Below are 26,862 nucleotides of genomic sequence, written 5' to 3'. Positions count from 1 at the left end.
TGTGAGTATGTGAGTATGTGAGTATGTGAGTATGTGAGTATGTGAGTATGTGAGTATGTGAGTATGTGAGTATGTGAGTATGTGAGTATGTGAGTATGTGAGTGAGTGAGTGAGTGAGTGAGTGAGTTGGTGGTGGTGGTGGTCCAATAAGGTGGGCTTGGGTATGGTGTTAGAAACAACCCCCGGACACATGGACACTGTGCTTGGAAAGGGGTAGCCCAAGCGTAAGGTGTTGGTGCAGGTGCTGTGACACAAAAATAAGACAGATTTAATTGACCTGAGCTGCAATACCACACCCAAACCAAAGAGTGGTGCTGTTTTTGAAAGAAAGAGAGTAGGAGAGTTGCTAAATGTTGGGACATGGCTGCCACATATATTTAAGCGGCCATGTTTTTTTTAAAGCCTGAATAACCCCTTTAATGGTAAATTGCTCGGATAAGCCACTAATGCCGCGTTGGTGGGGTCAGATCATCGATATCCATAAAAATTCTTAGAAAAAAGTGTCTATGGTGCCAGAAAAGAGACGTACAGTACCAATTGAAGGCTTTCCCTTGCCTTTCTCTGTAGATACAGTACAATGGGGCAGATACACTTCCGACACCGCCAACACCTTAGTATTCAATAGAGACAGGACGTTGGTGGCATATCAGGATATGAAGACGTCCCATTCCAGTAAACATATTCACACACTTTAATATAGGAGGTATCTGGGTGTGAGCACCTCCATGTTGGGATGATGGTTTCTTATTTCTCATCCTTAGAATTTTTTTATTCTTATAATTTCGCCCCCGTCACCCCATTACGGTAATGAATGGGCGTTCCAATATTATTTTTTTTAGCTAGGGATTTCCCTGAACACATGTCCAGCCGGATGGTGTATAATTATATCTGACAGTAATCCTTACCCTTGTATAACAGGGCGCAATATCAGACGGTTTCCCCCCCCCCCCCCCCCCATCTTTCTATTTGCTCGATTGATCCTCAAGAAAATGCAAGAAACAAGCAAAGATATTATAAAGCCACATTTAGATTAGAACGTTCCACGGATCATTATAGGGGTAAATCACTCTCGGCTGTTAGTGGCAGCGCTGAAAGGGTTAAGCCATTAGCAGGTTCTGGGCTCACTTGGGCCCCCGGGGGCCAGGATTTCCCGCACGTGACAGGGAATTCTGGGAAGGGTCAGCAGCTAACGGGAAGAGAGAGCAGACAGACAGACTGGTATTGATCAGAGGGAGTGCTGGAGATAGTGAGGGAGAGAAGATGGGGGTGTAGGAGCGGTGGAGGGATACTAAGAGGAGAAATGCACCGATCGGGGGAGTAGGGGAGCGAAGAGTGGGTGTATGAAAGAGAGACGGAGCCAAAGAGAACGAGGCAGGGCAACGTCTGCATGTGTCAAGCCGAGAATATAATGATCACAGCAATGAAATAAAGGAGGGAAAAAAAGCTGAAAAGAAATCCAAGGGCAAATGAAGGTGAAAATACAGAACATCTGAAGAGCGGGCGTGTGTGAGAGCGACAGAAAGCCGATGTATAGCGAACGCCTGGAGGAAACAAATAACGAAATTACATTGAGAGAGAAAGTAATGACAGATGTGGAGGAAGAGGGAGAAAGCCATTAATCGGGGGCCTGAGAGAGCCGACACAAAGGACAGAGCTGCACGGGGGGAACCCAGCGACAATCTCACCGCTCACCACTAGATGACACTGTCCACATGATAATTTAATTAGGGCGACCATGTGCCAGTGTTTGTGTCTGCCAGTCAATAATTGTCAATACATTATTATTTTTATTATGATTTATGTGCCGTATGGCCAAAGCCTATGGAGCCGAACACTAAAGAACAAACCGGCTGTAGGCTTAAAGGGGAAAGAGAAAAGATCTAAACCTGTAGAATGGTCATATACTGTACCTGAATGGTGTAAACACCTCATGGCATATACGGGAAAGCTTTATTGTTCTTACATAGGTGCACTACACATTGATGGTTATTGTCGTTTTACGTGGTACATTTATCAAACATGGTGTAAAGTGAAACTGGCTCGGTTGTCCCTAGCAACCAATCAGATTCCACCTTTCATTCCTCACAGATTCTTTGGAAAATGAAAGGTGGAATCTGATTGGTTGCTAGGGGCAACTGAGACAGATTCACTTTACTCCATGTTTGATAAATCTCCCCCACAGTATGTACTGAGCCGTGGAAACCCCAGAGCAGAATGTGATAAGTAAGTCACCACCTGATTATGACTATTATGACATTAAAGGGGTGTTCAACTAAAACATAACTTTTGATATGTTGCTGCCCATTGTGAAAATAACATTTCCTTCCATACTTATCTATTCAGTCTCCTTTCCCCAGTTCTGAGCTGATGCTTTCTGCTGAAGACAAAAAATCTGTGTGTCAGCTTTTCTCTCCCCTCCTCCCCTTTTGAGCCAGCTAATGTAAACCCTGGCGGGCTTTATCTGCAACATTGTAGCTTCTTTGTTGTCCTGGGAGGGTTAATCAGAGGTCAAGTTGCTGATGAACTCACTGTGATTATCCCTCCAAGCATTACAAAGAAGCTACAAAGTTGCAGATAAAGCCAGTCAGGGACTTGGTTACATCCGCCGTCTCAGAAGGGAGGGGGGAGACAGAGAAATAAGCTTACACACAGAATGTTGAGTCTTTAGCAGAACAGAAAGCAGCAGCTGAAAACTGGGGGAAGGGGACTGAATAGATAATAGAAGGTATGGAATGAATTGTTAGTCTCACCATGGACAGCAATATATCAAAAGTTATGTTTGAGTGGAATACAGAAGGTGGTCTTCTTTAGTGCAAGTTTATTTACCACTTCATCTTGTATAGTATCAACAAAATAAAGTCTTGCAGTTGTGATACCTTTAAATGGCTAAATGAAAGGAATGAAGTAGGTCTCTTCTTAAGGCATTGCACCATGACACATGATCCCCAGGCCCTGTCTACCTAAAATCTTAAAGGGGTACTCTGGAGGTTAAAAATGTTTTCAAATCAACTGGTGTCAAAAAGTTTATACAGACTTGTAAATTACTTTTATTTAAAAATCCGAAGTCTTCCAGTACTTATCAGCTGCTGTTTGTCCTGCAGGAAGTGGTGTATTCTTTTCAGTCTGCTCTCTGCTGCCATCTCTGTCCATGTCAGGAACTGTCCAGAGCAGGAGCAAATCCCCATGGAAAACCTCTCCTGCTCTGACAGTTCCTGACATGGACAGAGGTGGCAGCAGAGAGCAGTTTTGGACAGTCGTGGTGAGGAGAACAGCGTTCTGATGCCATTCCTATGTGCTCTATATGTTTGCCACATAGGGCTAAACAATGTATGGGTCATGTTTTGTATACAAGTTACTGACTTCAAGGCTTCATTGGTATGTCATTGGCTTATGGGATAACTACCTATATCTGCCAATAGAGAGACAACTGTGTTCCTTATGGAGGATAGCTAGTTTGCCTAGTCTTCCTATAGAGCATTGCCTGAAAGACTCTATGGACCAACTGGGTCTCATTGAGAATCTGTTCATCCCTCCTGTACTAGTTTGTATGTAAGGATCTGTGTCTGATTCCCAAGGCTCACAATTACTTGTAATGTATTACAATTTGCATGATGGGTAGCCCTCCCCTGACATGTTATCTACTGGACAGTAAAGGACTCACATACTATGTCAGCCAGGTGTATTATGGTCGTACACCAGATGAGTAATAATACATTGTAACGCACTGTATTTGTGATATCAGTATATTATAGGCACAATGCTGATAAGCGCCATCTAGTGGTAAAAGTAGTGAACAAGTGTTTGTTTCTGCATTCCACACATTAGTCCTAGAGCAGGTATAAAGCTATATAGAGGTAGCCCCTACACCACCAAATAAGACACTATGTATAAATGGAAGATGAATGGAATCATCTCCCTGGTAGCCCTCAAGAACATCACCTATGGTGTGAAGCAATAACCTGGTGGCACCGTCTCATCCTCTTGGTTATACTTTATTCAGCCTAGTAGGAGGCAGCATCACAGACATTCATTTTCCTTGCTCATTGGACATAGTTGTGAATGCAGAAAGTAAATGAGGTTGGCAAGTCTTAAAGGGGTACTCCGGCGAAAATCTTTTTCTTTCAAATCAGCTGGTTTCAAAAAGTTATATAGATTTGTAATTTACTTCTATTTAAAAATTTCAAGTCTTGCCATACTTATCAGCTGCTGTATGTCCTGCAGGAAGTGGTGTATTATTTCCAGTCTGACACAGTGCTCTCTGCTGCCACCTCTGTCCATGTCAGGAACTGTCCAGAGCAGCAGCAAATCCCCATAGAAAACCTCTCCTGCTCTGTATAGTTCCTGACATGGACAGAGGTGGCTGCAGAGAGCACTGTGTCTGACTAAAAATAAAACAACATTTCCTGCAGCTGATAAGTATGGGAAGACTTGAGATTTAAGTAGAAGTAAATTACAAATCTATATAACTTTCTGAAACCAGTTGATTTGAAGGAAAAAGATTTTCGCTGGACAACCCATTTAAAGGAGAAGTGCCATGAAAAACTTTTCCCCAGTAATTGAAGCACATTACAAAGTTATACAGTATAACTCTGTAATGTGCTTCAATCACCTATCTGCCTCCCTTCCCTGTCTTTTCCCCCCTCCACCCCCCACCAGGAAGTGTCCTAACTCACACAGACCTAATTACTGTCGTCACTTCTCTCAGCTCCTTCTCCTTTTACACTAGCCTTACCCCTCCCCTGCCTTGTCAGGTGACTCAGCTTGCTCAGCTCCCATTGGCTGAACAACTGCAAGCCATCACTTGGACTGGGGAGGGGGGGCTGCTGTAACAGGACCTAGAGCAGCCCTCCTGCTGATGACTCATCCTCACAAGAAGGAGCTGCCTGGTGACGGACGGCAGTTATTAGGTCTGTGTGAGTTAGGACACTTCCTGGTGGGGGTGGAGGGGGGAAAAGACAGGGAAGGGAGGCAGATAGGTGACTGAAGCACATTACACAGTTATATAACTTTGTAATGTGCTTCAATTACTGTCGAGTAGTTTTTCTTGTAAGAGACGCCATTCTGATTGTTGCCGGCACCGTGATGGAGATCGTGTTTGAACTTAGATCAGATAGAAAGTTTGTTTCAATCTCTTGTATTCAAAGTTTTATCTACAAAGTTGATAGGAAAATTCTTTTCTTGAATAGGCGTTTAACGTTTCATAGAAATGTTATATCCCATTGACTCCCATAGAATTAAATGATACTACTGTTGTTCTTTTGTTGAGCTCCATCAGGTAAAGGCTCGGCTCGATCGGCTCGATTGTTCTTTCGTCGATACATCAATATTCTGATGAGACCGAAGAATTCATATTCATATTGTTCATATTGCTTCTGGAGCAGGACTTGCAGAATGAGGTAAGTATCCAGGGCTCCACCGGGGGTCGGGCGGGCTCTTCCCTCTGTTTTCAGGTGACAGGTTCCCTTTAAAGGGAAAATCCAATGTCATTAAGTTTGTAATTTACTTCTATTTAAAAGGCTCAAGTTTTCCAGTACTTACCAGCTGCTGTATGTCCTACAGGAAGTGGTGTAATCTTTCCAGTCTGACGCGGTACTCTTTCCGTGGCCCGGGGTGCTGGTGCAGGTGTTCTGTGCAGCTGGTGGGCTCTGGTGTTTTGACGGCAACTTGTCATGGTGGCCAGGAGTGGTAATTCCCACCCCACAGACACACGGGCACAGGACCTTAATTAGTACCAGTGTAAGATGCGAGTTGGGGTGCAGGTGCAGCGACAAAGTACTAGTGCAAAAATATTTTGGCTTTAAGAACTTCAGAGGTAGACTTGAGCAGATAGTGATGGAAGAAAGAGTGAAGACTTGTATAGGGAGAGAGTGGTGTATAGAGTGTCTGCTCAATAAAACAATACACATAAACATAGCATAACCTTTTACATAGACTGCAGCTGTGTACAGGGGGAGTGAGACACCTAGTGGCTCCAGCAGAAAATGCAGCTAAAACCACTTGTTGTGACACCTGAACAAACTAGTTTCACCTGGGTGTGTAAAGACAAGAAGAAACACTGGTAGTGGGACACGATACTCTCTGCTGCCACCACTGTCCATGTCAGGAACTGTTCAGAGCAGGAGAGGTTTTCAATGGGGATTTGCTCCTGCTCTGGACAGTTCCTGACATGGACAGAGGTGGCAGCAGAGAGCACTGTGTCAGACTGGAAAGAATACACCACTTTCTGCAGGACATACGGCAGCTGATAAGTACTTGGAGCTTTGATATTTTTAAATAGAAGTATATTAGAAATCTGTCTAACTTTCTAACACCAGTTGATATAAAAGAAAAGTAATTTCGCCTTTAAGCCTGTGCGCACTTCTGCATGGAGTACCTCTATTCCTGCTCACCTTCCTTATGAATAAATATAAGGGGCATGTCTGGCGGCATATAGACAGTCTTAAAAAATTGGATCCATTAAAGTTTTTATAGTGGATTGACTTTACTGCAATTTCTGTATGTCAAAAAGTCTCAACCAAGGGCGCTGTACAGTATATAGTACCGTCCACTCCATAGTAAGTTTTAAGGGTTGTCACTTTTTAGGTTGAAGAAAATCAATTACCCATTAGCTGGCCCTTTACCTCTGCTCTCGGCCCAGGTGATGACAAGAAACATTATACCCCCTGTAACCACTATACTAAGTCCCATGCCAAAATCCATTATTGTAATTACCCTTCTGCTCCGTATTAAAGCGTATACGTTCGGAGGAACAATGGACCCTTATGAGAAAGGACTATAGATAGACTAGCATGACGTCAGACCTCCGTGACCTTTCTCTTCTCCTTCTCCATGGCTTGTAATACATATACTTTACAGTAGCCGGGACTTTATTTAAGGTAAAAATACAATGACTGGTGATAGATTTTGCTGGATTGAATAAAACATGGAAGATACATTTTCAGGATCTGGTATTTTCTACTCCACGAGGCATTTTGCAGCACGGTATCAGTTCGCAGTGAAGTAAAGCGATGGCCTACCTTGGTTACATTCTATGTGTTATTATTTTATTTTTCGCTGACCAGCTCAGAAATGAAATTGGTATCAGATGTCCAGAACAAGCTGTGGAAAGTGTAGTCTGGAGATTACTGCCCACTCTTTGTATTCTGAGTCCTGACCTTGAGCTCCGCCGTTCTCCTCATTGACTGGAGCCGTGCACCAACATTATCTTCCTCAAACACTTGTCAATAGCCAACATCTCGGCCCACCCTGTGCTAAATCCAATTCTTTTCTCTTTTTTTTCTCTCCCTTTAATGTGGGTTTCACAGCTACAGCCCTTTTCTTTTGTACCAGAAATGGGTAAACCTGAATCCGTCTAAGCTGAATTTCTCGTAGTATGAGAAGGCACCGAGCAGCAACATGATACCTGGCCGAAGCTGGGGCGGCAGACAGGGGGCCGAGACGAAAGGCTCTTGTACATATACAGTTATGATATGATAGCAAGAAAACCAAGAATGATGGAAACCACAACATAGGTCAATGGGGTTATAGGACATCAACGGAAAGGTCATGCAACAATTTCAGTAGTTGGCTAGAGAGGAGCGAACTTTTTAAAAAGTTCAGTTCGGAAGTTTACAAATGTTTTACGCCAAAAATTTGCAAACCGTGACGAACCACACTAAAACAGCTAAACAATTTCAAATATTTAGCTGTTTTGGTGCGGTTTAGCTGTTTGCTCAGCAATACTTACCTGTCTGCGCTCCCCTAGTGTCCTTGGTCTCTGGTCTCCGGTGTCCACTGCAGCCAAAATCCTGCTCAGCCAATCAATGACTGAGGCACAGCACCATGATAAGTGATTGGGTGAGCGGGCTGTGAGTTTCGAGACTTTCAGCCAATCTCTGGCCACAGTGCTGTCCCATCTCAGTCAATCAGTCATTTGTTGAGCGGGATGTCACTCCAGAGATGAGAGTGACAGCCCAAGTGACAAGGCTAGTGATTGGCTGAGCAGGCTGGTTTGGAGAGTGACAGCCCACTGAGCCAATCACTGGTTGCAGCGCTGTCCCATCTCAGTCAGTAAGGCTCCTTTCACACGGAGTAAAACTGGAGGCATTCCGGCAGCCTCCGTGTCATACTGGGAGTCTATGGGAGGCTCGCGCGCCTCCACTCTCCGTGCATCCTCTCTCCGCGCTTCTTTGCACTGAAGAATTGACATGTCCATTCTTCACTACGGAGAGAGGAGTTGCGCAAGCCTCCCATAGACTCTCAGTATGATACGGAGGCTGGTGGGATTCTGTCAGTTTTAGGCTATGTTCACACTACGTAAGTTTCCGGCCGTAGCGCGTTCCGTGAATAAGTGGCCGAAGACTTACGTAGTTTGCGTACAATGGAAAGTATACGATGTACGGCTGCACAGTTCACACTACGTACGAACTTACGCCCAGATCATACGCGGCGCCATAAAAAATGAACCAAACCATTGTTTGAGGACGAAAATGACGTAACTTGCGCCCGTAGCGTAACATGCATTCCCGTACCTAGTGGCGATTTCTTCATTTTTCTAGCTTTTTGTGCCGATCCAAAAGGTTCTGTGGGGTGTCCGGGGCTAGCAGAAGATTTCCAAGTAAAAGACCGCTGTCAGATCGCTACGTAGGGCGCTCGGGAAGCGTAAGTAGACTACGGGCGTAAGTTCGCGGTCTGTACGTAGCCGGCCGCAAGTAGCGTAAATCTCCAGCAGGAGTTTACCGCGTATATGTCCGGCCGCGAAAATATGCGGCCGGACATATACGCAGTGTGAACATAGCCTTACTCCGTGTGAATGGAGCCTAACTGGCAGAGCGGGCTGGAGACACCAGACATACAGTGGAGCCTCACTCATCCCTACTGTTGGTACTTCTATATATAAATAGATGCTATGGCTCACATGTAATTGCTACCTAACAATTAGTCATACTATGGAAAAAAAATTATTGCCCAATGTAAATGGCTTTCTAAAACAATAACCATTTGGGCACTCTAAATACTTCTCAATTTATTTTTCTAATAACTATTTTTTTCTATATGGGGAGGTTTTCTGGTAGACAAAAGTTATGGCTGAACGGGGCTTACAATTCACAACCTTCATAAGTGTGACTGCTAGATATGAGTGAACCTTGGGCACATTTGGGTCCATCCAAACCCGAGCGTGCAGCATTTGATTACCGGTGGCTGAAAAAGTTGGATGCAGCCCCAGGGAGTCTTGGAAAACATGGATACAGCCTATGGCCTATGGCTGTAACCATGCTTTCTAGGCAGCCTTAGGGCTTCATCCAACCTCTCCAGCCAGCGGTAATCAGATGCCACTCAACTCTAGCGACCACCTATCTTTCATATATCATCATGAAAACTTCAAAGGTGAATTAGGGTCTTATAGAACAATTATCCGCTAAATGGATCAATATCGCCCATATATATGACCAGTTGGTGAATAATTGTTCAAATGTTGAAAGTAAAAGTCTCCCCCAATAGCCCTGCAATTGTTTGTGCAGTATACATAGCGGAACCCCATAAGACAAGCCCTACACACTTGATAACAGAGTCATTTAATAGGCTCATTAGTGGACTGCTGATCTAGTTGATCAGCCATCGCATCAGGAAGCCATAGGACAGTTTAGTGATATGGAGGCCACACATGTTCAATAGACAAAGCCAAACTGTGATACGACTGTGGTTTCCCCCATGCCCGATCCTTCTCTTGTCTGTCATCACATATTAGGGCCCCTCTACACATAATATAGTCGGCAAAATTTATCTAAAATGTATATGAGGTCATTGAGACCATCATTATCAAGGAAAACAATCGTTTTTTCCATTCTATTATCTAGCATTTATTCTGCATCTCCTAAGATGTTCTGCCTGTACAGGAAAGTCAATATTAACCTCTAACCACCATGCTGGTTTTGAGTCTTACTTGCTGTGCTAATTTCCTACAATATTTTAAAGCAGTCGGAGCTCCAATTTTCTGATCCTGAGCTAAAAATTCCCTTTGTAAACATAGACTTAAAGGTATATTCTCGTTTTGGCAAAGGGATAACTTGCAGATCGGCGGGGATCTGACTACCGATCTCCAGTACGCAGTAAAAAGTCGCAGCCCTGAATAAATAGAGAATGAACACCACTTCTTCTTTCATTCTCTATGGACCCATCAATCCACCAATTATCACTTATTCTGTGCATAGGTGATAACTTGCCGAAATTTGAATATCCCTTTCAAAAGTAGGATCCTGACTACTTAATGTAGCTGACCGAAGACAGTATCAGTATTAGAGTATAATTTAGAAACTGTCTGCACTAAGCTCCCTCTAGTGGTGGCTATAGGCAGCCATGATGTTATTATCTCATTCCATGTCAATTCAGGAGATTGGGACCTCTATATTAGGAAGAATAAAGTTCTGACTACATAAACTGAAAAGGAAATAATTGATAAGCTATACATTTGCCCCCACTTTAGCCCAAAACTGTATTTTAGGCATCTACCCAATAAAAGGATTTCTAAAGTTTTATAGAAAAACTCTGTAACTTCTACTTTTTCATTGTACTGCGATTTGCCTGTACAATGCGACGACATCGCCGGCAGCGGGTTTGATCAAGTCCTATCCAAGTGTCTTTTGACAAATCTTTTTCCAGCTCTTTTCCTGCCTATTCGGGATCTTTGAACTGAAAGCTGAAGCAGCCTGTCTTCTCCTGAAGGCACAATGTAAGACTCTGCTTCCTTCCACCCCGTCAGGGACCGCTTCTCTGTCCAGCTGCAGGGCTAATGTGGGATCAAAATGTGTCAAAGCCCCTCGGATTAGAGTTCGGAGTCTTTCTTCTTTTTGAGAATCAATATTACTGGCTTTTCCCGATTGCGGAGTCTTGTGCTGCTGTGAAATATTATGGTAATGCTTTACAATTGCTGAAAAGTATTGAACGACTCATCGACAGGTATCAAAACATTCATGAATTCTTCCTTTTATGTACAAATTTACAATAATGCCTTACTGGGCCTATGGCTAGACGCACAACTCGGCACCTAATTGTTTACCTTGGTGTTATCCGCCCGGTAATCCTTTTTAGGCCTCATTATGTTATTCCGAAACTTTGCCTGAAATGTCCTTACGTCAACTTTTGGTAAGGCTGGAAGGTGGCGGCATTTCATAATGGCTGAAACCCTTTGTGGTTCTACTGAACTGAACCTAGATCACAATAGAACCCTTTGGTGTTCCAAGCTTGATTCAGTAGAGCTACGGGAGGTCCAGGTTTCTCGCTGCCATAATAAAAATGCTGAAATGCTTTACAGTCGAATAAAAAGCAAATCTCTTCCGAATTAAAGGGATTTTCTTCTGAGAAAAAATGTTCTTCTGAATGTTTTATAAAAATAAATATAAAAGAATGTACAATTATTTTTACAAAAAAATAATCAATGTCCTAAAACAATGCATAGTTACTTGACCGCGCTCCAATGGCGTTCATAGGGCTGCCCTAGTAGCCGCACACTGCTGGAGTGTTCCTTGTCTTCTGGAGTTAGCACCACCTTCCGGGTGATGTCATGGATACCTGACGGCCGACCTGGCAAACAGGGACATCATGGGCCCTTGTCACTTGGCGGGAGATTTGAATCTACCTCTGTTCAGTGTGTGACTGGCAGGTCTCCCCTGCCCACACAGATGCCTTTGGCTGGAGATCAGGGGGCTTGCCCAATCACGTTCTGGACCAGACCCTTAATCTTGTATATACCATCCCCAGTCTGTTAACCCTTCACTGTCTATTAGACTAGGTTACCTAGCATGCTTGGTGTCCCTGTGCTATCTATACCTTGTTATCTGGCTTTCCTGACCATGGCTATTGTACTAGGGCTGAGCCCCATAGCAAACTTTTAATTGCCCCCCAAATGACCACAAACCCATCAAGTTTAGTCACAGCTTTTAACATTTAACTGTATTAGCGCTTGCAGTTAAAGGGACCTTTGCAGCACGCTGAAGGCCCACGCTGATCAGTGATTTGAATTCTAATTATTTTTTATTAGCTTTTATTTCTCTTAAAAGGTGGTTTCCTACTATACATGTGTATAGTGGTTATTTGAATGCATCAGGACTGTCGTATATAAGTGTGTGGCATGGTCCTGAAGGCTCTACTGGACTATCCTGGTCCTGTCTGATGAACGAGCAGTTAGCCATTGTGAGATCCCCACCTGTCCCCAGGTTGTGTGTGGTATTACAACTGGGAACCATTCACTGACCAGTAATACCACACCCAAACTGAAGGGAAGAATGGAGCTATGGTTTTCTAATATTGGATAACCCCATAATAAAAATATAAATCGAAAACAAACACATAACATAACTGCCAACCCAAACGCCACTCCGATCACATGATACACGTTATATGTCACAAGGACCGTAATTAAATGGGTATCCCATTTGCCAAATAAAAAATAGGGATCAAACAATTACCTTTATTCCAGAAAGCAAAATGTTTCCTTTATAAATCTTCCCCAGAGAAATTCTTGCCCTTTTTTAGATTCAATGGAAAATTCATCAAACTTTTCCTTTGTTCACTTGAACTATTTGTTTTGATTTGTAGTCGTAGTCACTGTTCTTCTTCTTCTTTTTTTTTTTTTTTGCTTCTTGGCACCCTCTTTCCCTGCAAGTTTCCCGCTAGCTGCTTCAGAGCATTTATCATATTATAGGTACAAATAATCACAAAAATATTCCCCGTTTACCTGAGAGTCTCCGAAACAATTGGTAATTTTACAAGGTTCAAGATCACAAACACTTTACATATCACTTTTACCTGCTTGCAAATGAGTTTCGGCGTCTCTCCCTCCATTTCCCAACTAGTCACAGTCTTAGCCTTGTTGCAAAAGGCAATTTTCATCATGTCATGATAGAAGACAACCCCTGCAGGCTAGTAGATAGTAACCAGCCGAGACTGATTAACATGATAATATGATAAAAATAGCCTTTTGAAACTTCTTTGGCTCTTTCATTCAACCTGTAGACAAAAGTCGGAGAATTCTGAAGACCGGCGATCAAGCTTAATATCTACACTTATCCAAATCGAATGTAATGAAAGTCAATGTAAATGTCCCCTATTGTGTTTAGCCGTCTGTTTCTTCAATTATCGTCATATTAATGATGACTAATGCCATCTTAGCACAACATTGTACACAAAGTGGGAGTGCGGGTGTGGAGGACGTTCCTATGAAGGATCAAGCATATGACTGTCTCAGGAATTTTCCAGCATAAACTCATATTGTTTGTGTTTTTATTAAAAGGGGCTGTCTGGAACAGTCGTATGTAATTATCACGGAGTATGGGGAGGGGGACGGCCATGTTTAGAGTACAAAGGAGCATAGCTTGCCACGCATTACACAGACAGCACTGCAATGCTTATTTTTACCTGAGATGGCGCTGCAGGAAAATTGAATTAAGGATTGCAGATTAAGAATTTCATGATAATCTATAGGTGTCTACACACTTTAAATTAAACTGCCCTCCCCATTGGAAACACGGCCAAACATTCGGGTGTATGAGGAGGCCGGGAGAGATAACTGTAAGCCCAATTTGGCTGATAGGAATTGAAGGCACTATTGGAGTCCATTGTGGCACTATTGGAGTCCATTCATCTGTATTGTGCAAATGATACTTAAAGGGAGTCTGTACCGGACTCAACCCTCCTACAATTTTCTAGCCTTCACCACGCCAGAACCGGGGTTTCTCCGATATTATGCCTAAAACAAGTTTTATTCTGGCGGTGCGGTGAGACAGGGTTTTTTTATCTCTCCACGCCTCCATCCTGCCCAGGGGGGGAAGGGAGTGAGACGCTGCAGGCCAAGGGCATGGATGTTCTAGGCCCCACCTTAGTGACACCCCGCCTTGCCACGTCGCCAGAATAAAACTAGTTAGGGATCATACCGGCCCCAGGAGAAAGGCAGACCCCAGAACTGGACATTGCGGGTAAAGGCTAATAAATTGTACATGCGATTTGGGGTGGGTGGCATCCCGGAATAGATTTGCTTGAAAGTGCCCATACACCATATAGTGGGTTCAGTTGGTTCAGCTAACACTCTAAGGTATATGGCAGCCTCCAGACTGATAAATGATACCCATGGGGAGAAGGGTTGGCATAATGGATTTTTACCACCTGACCCTATTGTTCTCTGTATACCATGTTTCCCCAAAAATAAGACGCCCTCCTAAAATAAGACACCCCAACTACCCTACCAACTAGCCTAAAGTAAGGCTTCCTTCCTAAAATAAGGCACCCCTACTCTAAACTAGGGCACCCCCCAAAAGTAAAGCCCCCCCCAAAAGTAAGGCTGCCCGTTGCCACCCGCCACCACCCAGGACTCGCCTAAACCCCTTGTGGACCTTTACAGCCGTCGCTGCAGGCATACAGCTTCATGGCCCCCAGGTATTCCGCACGTCCTACCGCACACTGCTGCACATCTTGCTGCATGTCCCAATGCACAATGCCGTACGGCACCTGTCCCGCCGGCACATCTTGCTGCACGCCGCCGTACGTCCTGCTGCTGATGCGCTCCTACAAGAGTGTTAGTAAGACATAGGGGGAGATTTATCAAACTGGTGTGAAGTGAAACTGGCTCAGTTGCCCCTAGCAACCAATCAGATTCCACTGTTCATTTTCTAAAGAATCTGTGAGGAATGAAAGGTGGAATCTGATTGGTTGCTAGGGGCAACTGAGCCAATTCTACTTTGCACCAGTTTGATAAATCTCCCCCATAATGCATGTTTTTGAGCAAAAATTAATATAAGGCACTGTCTTATTTTCAGGGAAACAGGGTATTTTTTTTCTTTTAGAAAACCTATAGCAAATGTATCACCTGTTTTTCTTTGGGATGTATTTCGGCAGGTAAACAGCTTGAAGAAAACGTCCAATACTTAATTATAAGGCTGTAACAATAACAGACATAAAATAAATACAGCACGCACTAACAGACGTTTTTCCATTGAGTTCAATAGAATATCTGGCCACTTTTTGAGCTGTTAACCAGACATTTCTCTGGCTGTTTCTACAACTCAGAAATTGATACTCGTGCCTCCAGGACTGCACAAACGACCTCTCGATTATTCCCACAGCACTATCGTTAACCAGCCATTGGCCACACACATCCATTACCTGCGGAGATACAGATTATTTTGTGACGGGTTAGAATTGAGTGATTAGCGATGAGCGAGCGTTTGCTCATTTGTCTCGGGCCACATTACACTGGCCGATGCCAGATTGGGAAGATAAAAGGCCAGTGTAATAGGGACTCCACTTTCAAGGGGTATCCCATCTTATCTTGTTATGGATAGAGGATAGCAAGAGATCCAACCACTATCATGCCCAAGTGCACTGCTTCTCTATACATTCTCTATAGTAGCTGCACATACAGCATCCGGCTATCACTGCAGCTTCCATAGAGAAATAAAGGAATGGGGGTAATGTGAAACCCACAGCTCCATTCTAAAAGTTTCTGTTCTTGGGGTTGGTTGTCGTCCTAGTGGTCCTCCATTGATCTGCATGTTATCCCTTATCCTATGGATAAGGGATAACAAGCTGAGATGGGAATACCCCTTTAAGAATGGCTTTAATGATACTTTTCTGCTTTCACAATATAAAGCAGAACATTGTGTTGCTCTTGTCCCTCGGTGAGTGTCCTTCTCTCTCCCGTGGCACTGCGACTGTATAATTATCATATAAATCCAGTTCTGAATGCATGCCATATTTTACAGGTGTTCACAAATTGCTTCTAGAGGAAAATACGATGACTTATGGCAGCGACTCCAAGTGACACTATACATGGTTCACACGTGTGGGCCCTTATGAGTAACAGCGGAGCAATACTTCTTGCAAATTGGGCAATCATAATTGGACACTATCCCAGGTGGTCTTCCCGTCACACTGCAACATAGAAGAGGTACAATGGTATACGGTATCAGATTTATCACATGATGGCGCAGTTGTGCTCTATGGGGCTATAAAGTCATCATACATGATGGAGTAAGATATTGTTACCTAGATGGTGGTGCTCTTGCCATGAATGTATTCAAAACTTATAGTCCAGAAAAGTCTTGTACCTTCTTACCTTTTAAAAGGGGGTTGACATTCATCCCCCTATGGTATTGTGAAATAGCCTGCGACTGTGTATGTAAAAAGCCGATATTCATGTTGTATATATGTTTTTTTCAATTCTTTATATTTTATTTTCTGTGTTTAAAGTGTAATTGTCATTTAAATTTTTTTTTGCAGAAAATAATAGTACAATAGGTTTTATTAGGCAAAAAACTCTTTCTGTACTCAAAAAGCCGTTTCCTGCCTCACCCCCTCACCCCTCACTTCTCATATGTGCATCATCAGGTAATGTCTTCTTCATTACAGAAGAGCAAAGTGAAGACGGGTTTGCTGACTCCATTATACCCTATGGAGTTGGGAGGGGCTGAGGGGGATGAGGGAGCAGGAAGAGCAGACAAGAAGCCCTGCTGTTTGTAGACTGTCTGGGCACATAAAACAATAAATTCTCAGGTCAGAAAGGTCAGTGCTTAATTATCTGGGAGCTTGGTGAGAGAAGATTGCAAGATTACCTGCTTTTCTTCTATCCATGCTCCCTCATCCCCCTCGACCTCTCCCCTCTCCATAGAGCATAATGGACACAGAACTCCTGCTTAATAAATCCTCAGAGTTTCTTAAAATTGCTTGCACTATTGATACTTATTGATACTTTTTCTGAAAAGTGACATTTATATGACAGTTACACTTTAAGGCCATGTTCACACGCTGTAGGAGACCAGCCGTTCTCTGACCCGGCCGGGACACAGAACGGACGGTGTCAGAGAAGATCATCCTGACCGGTACTGCAGTATTGACCGGATGATCTTCATTTCTGTTGAATCCGTGTGTGCCCGCACTCCAATTCACCGCTGCACACAATGGAGTGTGCGGCCTGGGCTGCAGCAGTTTGAATATTTCAATAAAACTTAAGATTTCTTTAATGTATTTGTTTAAAAAACACAGAAATAGGTATAAGAAAAAAAAAGTTACCCTCTTACTAGTGTCAGACCTCACTGGCCTTGAGACGAAAATGTAGACTGTAGGTGACCTGACAATACTTAGTCTCATCTAAGTCGTGTGTAACCCAGAACTTGATGGTAAAAACCCCCAAGCTTTGATGGCCTTTTTGCAAGTGCCCTGGTTTCTATGTGAATAAGTTCTGACTTGAGTTTTGAAGCAGCCCTTTGCATTTTTCCCAATAACCATCACTCCTGTTGGGTGGATTCCACCTGGCCTTCTAGGGGTTAAGTCTCTATTCCAGTTTGGTCACATCCAGTCTCATGGGACCAGTCAGTGCACTCCTGCCACTAAACTCTTAACATTTCTTGCAGTGTTCCAAATTAAAATCTAGATTCTACTAGAGACGTCCTAAGGTCTCTAGCACTGCATGCTATTAGTAGTAACTTGAGAAGAATAAGTCTCTTGATCCTGACAAGGGTCCTGACCTAAGCCAGGCCCTGGCTTCACTGCAGCAGGAACTGTGTTCTCTGTCTGTCTCTCTCCACTGACTCTACTAGAAGAAGACCCTTGCACACGGAACCAGCTCCTTTTTATAGGGTTACCTTAGCTAAAGTGTGATTGGTGGGGCTTTGTGTGGATAAGAAAGAATAAATAGGATAGGCAAAAAAGTGAGTGGAACAAGCCTGCACCTGTAACAGGAGGAAACACAACATGTGACAAACAGTAGTTAACCCATTTCTTCCTTCAGCTGTGCATATTTTAGTACATACAATAAATACAACAGTGACACCTAGTGGGGAAAAATACACAATAAAATCTCCTTCATCCCCTTTTGTGAGAGAGTTACTTTACCCAGGTGTATAGAACTTAGTGGCACATCTGTGTCGGGATACTCGATGCTCAAGTCTGATCATTCAGCATTTAAATACCTGAAAATAAATAACTGAAGTTGGATGTAGCCTATGACTTTATCAAATGCTGAACAATCAGACTCAAGCATGCTCATCTCTACAGACTAATCTTTACGGCTTCAGAGAGGAACATATTTTATTATGTTTTGATGGCTCTTACTAAACACTTTGCCTTGTTCTGATGATAAGTAGCACTGTCGCGCTGTTACCAAGAGCTCCACACTAGTGATGAGCGAATAGTAAAATATTCGAATATTCGATATTTGTACGAATATCTCCCGAATATTCGATCCCACTAAAGTCAATGGGAACAAGTATTCGATTATTGAAAAACATCTATTCGACCACTTGGAGGTAAAAACCGGAAGCTGGGGGATTTGAACGCTTATCGAATATTTATCGAATATTCGGCAAACTATTCGATAATATTCTAAAGATCGAATACCTTACTATTCGATCGAATATCTATTCGATCAAACAGTATTCGCTCATCACTACTCCACACCCATCTCCTCTGGCCATACATGGCGTTGCTTGGCACTAAGTTATCTCTCACTTATAGACACCTCGGTCTGAGTCACCTCCCTTCGACAAGTTGTCTTCATTTACTGGAACTGCTGTTGCTATGAAGCAAGTTATCTTAAGATACTTTCATCATCGATCATCCGAGCCTATAACTATAGACTGTTCATCTCCTGGTTACTGACGCCTCGATCTATTTTTGAAAAGAAGAACTAAAAGTCTAGGTCAAACAAGACATCGAGAAAACATACTGCATTCAGATGTCCCAGCCAGTCATGCCTGTATGTCTACCAATCGTACACCTATAAAGTCTGCACAATACAAAGGACATAACCCAATGGAATAAAACCATCACTAAAACTGGTAAAGTTTAGTTTTTCTTTTCCACTTTGGACAGTACTCATTAGTTGCTTCAAACTAAGCTGGAATGTGTGTGGAAACTAGCAGTAAGTGATCAATTTCCCTGCGGTGTCACCCAAAGAGAAATTAAGCATTACATGAACACTCATTAAATAAGTGAATTGTCCATGCAGAGGTCCTATACACTTAAAGGAAACCCGTCACCATGAAAATGCTATCTAAGCTATCAGCACCATGTTAAAGACCAGAAGGAGCTGAGCAGATTAATACATAACTTTATGGGAAAAAATTCAGTATAACTTGTAAGTTATTGATTGAAATCTCTGATATTTCTATGCTAAAGAGTCCAGTCCATTGAGTGACACCGCCCACTGGACTCCTTACCACAGAATGATCGGGGATTTCAATTAACACATTACAAATTATACTGAATCTTTTCCCACAATAATATATATCAATCTGCTCAGCTCTTCCTGCTCTATAATATGATGGTGATAGATTATATAGCATTGTCTTGGTGACAGGTTACCTTTAAGTCAAAATTAGGCCTAATCTGCCAACTTTAATAAGTTGAGCTGACTGTCTAGTATGGGGCCTCCTGACTTTCCTCCAACAAATAATGTTAGGAAGAGAAGGGTTTGGTATATTAAATTTCAACTGGCCAACCATTTTCTTCTCTAAGAGATAAACCACCACCAGAGTCATCTGGCTGAACATTCATGTGCATGGTGAGATCTGGAGAGATAGCTGTTGACCGTCAGCTTTTAAAAGGTATGTGGCCACCTTAAAGCAGGACAGGTCAGGACAGAGAGAGAGTTTTTTTAACTACTCCACTTTAGCTAAGGGTTGATGATTAGAGATGAGCGAACCGGGTTCGGGTTCGAGTCCATCTGAACCCAAACGTTTGGCATTTGATTAGCGGGGGCTGCAGAACTTGGATAAAGCTCTAAGGTTGTCTGGAAAACATGGATACAGCCAATGACTATATCCATGATTTCCACATAGCCCTAAGGCTTTATCCAACTTCAGCAGCCACCGCTAATCAAATGCCGAAAGTTCGGGTTCGGATGGACTCGAGCATGCTCCAGGTTCACTCATCTCTATTGATGATACTAAACATCCTGTACTGACCCCAGCCCACTGTCCCTGCCTACTTGGATCATCCACCCTAAAGACATGTTTTTTTTTTTTTTTAAACAGAGAGCCCCTTTAAGCACACATAAGGCACAGTTGTTACCCGATCTCCATGTATCGCAGTACATGGAGACTGTACATGGGACAATCTTCTGGATAGAAGTAATTAGTGTAATCCCTTATTGTCGCCTATCCAGTCTGCGACTTTCAGAGGGCTATGGGTTATTAATATATATTATTAATATTATAACAAATCCGCTTAGTCTAGCAAGCTACTTCTTCTAGTACTTCACCTTATAAAGATCAAAAACAGATGTTCTCCATTCACTTACAGAAGGACTCTTGGAGCTTTTGTATTTTTTTTTATTGTGCGATATATAGTGGAACCCCATAAGACAAGCCCTACAACCATGAAGACTCCCATTCAATTGCGATTCTATAGATTTGCGGGGATCTTATTTAAGAATATACCCTTTAGAGGGTTCTTTAAGGAGAGACATTTTCGTATAACTAAAGGTAAGCGATTAAAGTAAAACCACAATTGTTGCAAAGCAATATAAAAATCAAAGTAGGCTAGATAAGACATCGATCAGGATATTGGCTCCGGTTCAAATAAGAAAATAAAGAAGAATTTATGTGTTCAGAGACTGAAGTCTTCTCCGATTAATGTCTTTGATCTTCTAGTACGCTTCCATCTACACTTATTTTTCTCACATTAAAGGTTCTTAGACATTAAACATGGTGTTTTGCCTAGATGATAATAGAAAAAATCTGCAGACTATTGCACAATAGGTCGAAGAAGAACCCCAACTATGTGGCTTGAGGTGTTTGGCTGAGATCTCATTATTGGGTCAATGTATTAATGGACACCAGTCTCATACCCATAGGGAGAGTTGGTGATGTCTAGAGATGAGCGAACCTTGAGCATGCTCGAGTCCATCCTGAACCCGAACGTTCGGCATGTGATTAGCGGTGGCTGCTGAACTTGGATAAAGCCCTAAGGCTATGTGGAAATCATGGATATAGTCATTGGCTGTATATATGTTTTCCAGACAACCTTAGAGCTTTATCCAAGTTCTGCAGCCACCGCTAATCAAATGCCGAACGATCGGATCCGGTTCGCTCATCTCTAGTGATGTCAAAGTAGCTAGAGGGCAACAGTTGGACCCTTTTTGTCAAAAGGGATTAGTGATGAGCCAACATGTTCATAAATTTTTGTATGAACATGACGCTAATTGTTCGTGTTCGCTGATCACAAACAATTTTTTACATGGGAATGGTTATAACCATCATTTTCGAACATATTCAAATGTACGCTTTGTGCCCGATAATCTGTATACATATGCGTAACTCTAGACCGAAACGTAGACAATCTGTACGAAACTGCGCAATTTACGCTTTGCTCCTGATAACCTGAATACATGTGCGTATACTGAAACGTACGCTTCTACTATACGCTCGTTATTTGTTCGTGAATGTTTGGCAAACACGAACCGATCACAATAATTTTTTTTATTTAGTGTATGAGAGAAAATAGGATTCCCCTTGGCAACTTAAAGGGGTTTTCCAGCTAAAAGCTTTTTCTTTCAAATCAACTGGTGTCAGAAAGTTATATAGGTTTGTAATTTACTTCTATTAAAAAATCTCAAGTCTTCCCATACTTATTAGCTGCTGTATGTCATGCAGGAAATGTTTTATTTGCAGTCTGACACAGTGCTCTCTGCTGACATCTCTGGCCGAGACAGGAACTGTCCAGAGCAGGAGAGGTTTTCTATGGGGATTCATAGAAAACCGAGAGAGTTCCTGTCTCGGCCAGAGATGTCAGCAGAGAGCACTGTGTCAGACTGAAAATAAAACAACACTTCCTGCATGACATACAGCAGCTAAAAAGTATGGGAAGACTTGAGATTTTATAATAGAAGTAAATTACAAATCTATATAACTTTCTGATATCACTTGATCTGAAAGAAAAAGATTTTCACTGGAGTACCCCTTTAAAGGGGTATTTTGCGCAAATGAAACTTTCAATGTGTTGCTGCTATTGGGGAGAACATAACAAACATCCTATTTTTACCTTTCTGTGCAGTCCAGGACTCCTCCTATGTCATCGCCGGGTCTCGGCTGAACAATCCCGCCTGTGCTTCTGAGAAAGGGCTTGTCTCGGCAGTGTCAGCCCGCTTAGCCAATCACTTCCTTTCCTACCCTAGATAGGACTGAACGGTTAGTTCCAGCCCTCTTGGGAAAGATGGTTGGATTTGGGAACCACTCCTACAGAACTTTTTAGTGGCTTCTATAAAAATTCATGTGGGAAGGTCATGTGACCTACTACTCATACAAGTAATCTACCTGTGGGGGCATCACAGAGAATATACCCATTGCATCTTCATTCACTATAGTGAACATATTAAGGTGTCACTGTCATCATAGAAAGCTTTTGACATGTCATGTCAAAAGTTTTGATCGGTCCTAGTCTGAGTGTTCAGATCTATATTGATTGTAAGAATGAGCGGTTAGAGGACCGTGCTGCAGTGCGCCCACTCCCTGCTCTATGTCAGCATAATTAGTCGGGCTCCATAGACTCACATTATGAACCAAAGTGATCAGGTGACATAGAGTCCGGAGAGGATCAAGCTTAGCGCGGTCTTCTTCCAGCTCGTTTACCCAATCAGTACAGGTGGAAACACCCAGACCTGGAGTGACCAAAACTTTTGACCTGTCTCTATGACATCCAGAAAAATTGATCCAGCAGCATCCAGTAGTTAAACTCAAGAGAGGTTTATTCAACATGGCAACGTTTCGACCCCTAGGGGTCTTTTTCTTTTTTTTGACTACTGGATTCTGTTGGATCATTCCTTTCTGGATGTTACTTTGCCTCCTGTTGGGATTGGAGACCTCCAGGCCTGCGTCCCACATCTACTTCCACAAAGGCTCTCTCCACACATTTGTGACTGGTGCTGTAGGACATTTCTTTTGATGGTATGTTTCTATGACATGTCAAAAGTTTTCTGTGATGACAGTGACACTTTAAGTAATACAGAACAATATAATAAATATTAGACAATTACACAAATCTACTGCCACACAACAACTACTCCACTTCAGCAGTAAGTAGACCAGATACGAGGACCAGTGATATATGATATTGGGGGAAAGAATTATTGGGCATTTCGCATTTCAGCTGGGTGAGAAGGGGATTCTTTCCCTCTTCCTAAGTTAAGGCATGGTACTAGATTAATGTAAAGAATGAATAATTCTCAATATCAGATCCTGCAAGTGAAAAAGTCGATTTACAGATTAAGATTTGCAGAGCTAAAATGAAAGCAGTGGGGTACAGTCACATACGTGGTCTTCAGCGATCAAACCTGGACAGATCCTGGCCTATAATGGTTACTTACTGTTCAACGAAATATCACTGTTTTTTAAATACTAGATTGTAATTATAATAATGTACTTCAGCTCTATAATGAGCCAGAGAGGGAACAGCCAGATCGCAGGATGAGGAGGTTTGTGAAGTAGCATGTACTCGAGCCACACAAGAGGCCTATTCCGGAATGCTGCCAAATCCGATGAAGCCAGGCCGCCACGGTGAATTGTAGTAATGGGGGCTGCTGGGAAAAGAACTGTGGATAGAAATAATCTGCAGTCTGCAGCCTGGGGCTCATTACAGGAGGGAAGCAAGGAGCATGTTGTTATAACCCCAGAGGAGCGTCACATACATGAGTCTTCTTGAATGGCACAGAATGTTACCACTTGGGCTGTGAAGTTTATGAGACATTGTTTACTTGCTTACTAGTAACTATAGTATATGTGGTAGAAAAAAAAGAAAAAATTGGCAGCAACCCCTCTGTTCACACTGTAGGTTGAATGCTGCATATGGCTAAAATACAGACAAAAGACAAAAAGTGCAACAGCAACCTACAGGTACAAGTACTTACCATACATACTCCCATCAGCGTACACACAATAAAATCCTGCTCTATAGATATTAAAAAATGAGGCTCTTAGCAAACTATTTGATCAAACAGAGTGTACCATGTCACCACGTTAAGGTGTCCTTAGAGACATGGTCCCTACTCTAGCATTTTCACACTAGCAATGGCCTCTCCTGCGCTAACAATAAACCTACAAAAGGGCAGATAGGAGCGAAATCTCATCCAAATGTGAGAATGCTACGGTAGGACCATGTCTCTAAAGACACCTTAACGTGGTGACATGGTACACTCTGTTTGATCAAATAGTTTGCTAAGATCCTGATTTTTTTTTTATATCTTTTATCGTGTTTATGTCGGGGGTGTATGTATGGTAAGCACTTGCACCTGTAGTTTCTGTTGCACTTTTTGTCTTTTGTCTACAGTATACGTGGTATCATGGATACAGGGATAGAGATGAAACTGGAAGACTTTAGGTGCATGTGGGACAAGGGTAACAACAATCTGAATCTTTGCTCTAGGTCAGGGATGGGGAACCTTCGGCTATCCAGCTGTTGCATAACTACGATTCCCATCATGCCTGGGCTGTCCAGGCATGATGGAAATTTTAGTTTCTGGGAGGTATGGCTTTGTGAAAAGTCTCAAGGAGACGGGAACTATTTTTCCCTTGGCTCTGGCACCGATACACCTCACTGTGCTGTATGCCTGCCTCATCATCAGCGACATGCACTGCATAGAGCACAGTGAGGAGTATCTGCTTTAGTGCCCAGAGAACTCTCGGATCCGCCTCCTTGACACTTGACATTGCTTTTTTAATTAAAATAAAATCACAGTTACAGGCAACAAAGGTAGATTCTGAATGTTTTTATTGTTATTTACCCAGCTGTCCTGCCATCCTGGGAGACAGTCAGGAGGGTGACAGATTCATTTTAAGGTACCCGTACACCTTTAATAGCTGTGAACCAAAAGTTCTTTTGAAAGATGCCAGCTATTTTACCTGACTGACATGGTGTAAAGTGAAACTGGCTGAGTTGCCCCTAGCAACCAATCAGATTCCACCTTTCATTTTCCAAAGAGTCTGTGAGGAATGAAAGGTGGAATCTGATTGGTTGCTAGGGGCAACTGAGCCGGTTTCGCTTTACACCATGTTTGATAAATCTCCTCCATGGTGTTGGAGAATGGTACTAGAGCGAGGCCAAATAAGAAAACGTGTGAGGACCGGCTGTTTGTGGCCGCTGATCATGGTAAGTACATATGTATGAATGTCAGGCCACAGAAGCTTACAGACTGGAAATACTAAGGGCTGAGACGTGTAACACATACAAGTAATGTCGGCAGCAATGTTTGTTGATGTTTCACAATACTCAACAATTGGATTGACATGGCTGCCGCGATGCCAAGCAATTGACTTGAGTGAGGAGCCATGCTTTCTGGAGTCCATTAACCTGGAAGATGCCAGGAAAATGCTCTTTGCCCAAATACATTGTGCCAACTATTGGTATATGACTGTTTTTTTTTTTTTAGTTTTTATTTAGCCCTCTGGTTCTTAAAAATGTCATATTCTGGAATCATCTGAGATCGTCTCATATCGGTCCACATGGGACTCACTACCTAAATTCTCCAATTTCAGTATATTTATTAAGTATGGAGGAAAACCCAAAGAAACAAAGGCAGGACAGACAAACTCTGTGTCAGTGTTGTTTAGGAGGCCTGTAAGGCCTAACTAGTAAGCAAACCTCTATGGTTGGACCACCAATAAGCTAAACATAATTTGTTGATCTCGCATAGGCAATTGGGTTTCAAGTGGATCAATCCCTGTTAAAGGGGTAGCTCATCCAATTTCTATTTATTTATTCAAATCAATGGGTGCCAGAAAGTGCCAGATATTTGTAATTTAATTATATTAAAAAATCTCAAGTCTTCCCATACTTGCCAGGTGCTGTATGTCCTGCAGGAAGTGGCATTCTTTCCAGTCTGGAGAGCAGGAGAGATTTTCTATGAGGATTTTCTGCTGCTTTGAACAGTTCCTGAAACGGACAGAGGTGGCAGCAGAGAGCACTGTGTCAGACTGGAGAGAATACACCACTTCCTGCAGGACATACAGCAGCTGATTAGTACTAGAAGTCTGAATTTTCTTTTAAAGAAGTAAATTAAAAATATCTGGCACCAGTTGATTTGAAATTTTTTAGGGTGAACAACCCCTTTAACTACCGAAGAAAGCAATTACATACATTACATAGCATATATAATGAAAATAGAAAAAATATATATGAGACTTAAAAATAAATAAAAAAATAAAATTCATAAAATAATAAAGTAGTAAAATTCAGGAAAATATGGAAGTTTCTCAGAAGAGATCGATGGTTCTGACTGAGGCCACGACACTTGAGCACGCCATGCAGCCTCTTCATTTCTAGTCACAGCTCCATACATTTTATAGCGGCTGTGCGGCTACTATACATAGCTCAGTCTTATTCACATAAATGGGATTGAGCTGCAGTAAGTGTCTAGTAAACAATGAAGAGGTCATCCTCAATGTCGGGCCCCACTGATCTGATATTGATGGCCTATACTATGGATAGGCCATCAATATTAAAGTCTTGGAAAATCCTATTAACTTGAGTGGACTTTGGGTAGTTGTTTTATAATTGAAGTAAGAGAAGATAGAAAAGCTGAAATTGATTGTTGGGTTGTTATATAGTGGCAGATAAAGAGATGCGGGGTCAAACAGCATTCAATATTAGATATAGAATGCAAAAACAGATAGAATTCAATTTTTTTCTAACTTTTTTTTAATAAAGTTACAGAGCTATGTAATATAATTTTATTAAAGAAAATATATTTTTTTCTTTTTTACATTTAGTAACAGCAGTAAGGTATGAGGAGGTCCCCATGGCTGTGTTGGGAACTGCAGGGCTGCTCAAGCTGTGGTCCTGACACAGTAACCTATCATAAGAGCTTCCCTTATGTCTTTATTCTAATGCTTATAAGCATCAGAA

At 42.3% G+C, this 26,862-nt stretch overlaps 1 long non-coding RNA gene across 1 annotated transcript; it reads left to right on the top strand.

The window, feature by feature from the left end:
• The first annotated feature begins 2,148 nt into the window (after window positions 1-2,148).
• On the top strand, window positions 2,149-18,705 carry LOC138792941 (uncharacterized). Its single transcript, XR_011363193.1, has 3 exons — window positions 2,149-2,223; window positions 15,732-15,916; window positions 18,481-18,705. It is a non-coding gene; the product is annotated as an uncharacterized lncRNA (long non-coding RNA).
• Window positions 18,706-26,862: the final 8,157 nt, after the last annotated feature.

This window comes from Dendropsophus ebraccatus, chromosome 1 (assembly GCF_027789765.1).
Source record: "Dendropsophus ebraccatus isolate aDenEbr1 chromosome 1, aDenEbr1.pat, whole genome shotgun sequence".
In the NCBI taxonomy this organism is placed as follows: Eukaryota; Metazoa; Chordata; class Amphibia; order Anura; family Hylidae; genus Dendropsophus; species Dendropsophus ebraccatus.
This window is presented reverse-complemented; position numbering and strand designations above follow the sequence as displayed.